The following is a 567-nucleotide window of genomic DNA, read 5'->3' on the forward strand; positions in this document are numbered from 1 at the left end:
TTGTCTCCTTGGCTCGTCGGAAGTGGAAAAAAATCGTCGAGGAGATGCGGCCTCATTTGCATACGACATTTTCGTACGTTTGTCTGACTACAAAAAAGACTGGTTCATGAATGAAATATATCACCATTTTTTCAGGTATGCGTTCATTTTGAGCAAGATAAAAAGAGCATTAAGCAAAACTGCGTATTTATGCGTGTTTTTTAATCAGTGATTAAATCTTATGTTTTCCGGACGAACATCCGGTATTTTTTGTGTCAGTTTACAGACGATGGCCAAACGTCTAAAATATCCATGTGTTATGTCCAGCAGGTCACGTAGTTACGAGATATAGCGTGATAAAATGTCTGCGCGGAAATACAAAACGCGCGGAAACTGGTGTCTAGACGATACTAGCCCCGTTTTTGTTACCAATGCCGACGTAATATATCGAAATTGTCTACGTCTTACGTACAACAATATATCGGTATCGTGGATAGAATTTACATTTTTAATAAATACAATTCGAATACATCAATTGCGCTGATCAAACTACCTTGTGGACAATCCGTTTGCCTGTTTGTTGCTTGA

Source organism: Mizuhopecten yessoensis, unplaced genomic scaffold (genome assembly GCF_002113885.1).
Source record: "Mizuhopecten yessoensis strain PY_sf001 unplaced genomic scaffold, ASM211388v2 scaffold5875, whole genome shotgun sequence".
Taxonomy (NCBI): Eukaryota; Metazoa; Mollusca; class Bivalvia; order Pectinida; family Pectinidae; genus Mizuhopecten; species Mizuhopecten yessoensis.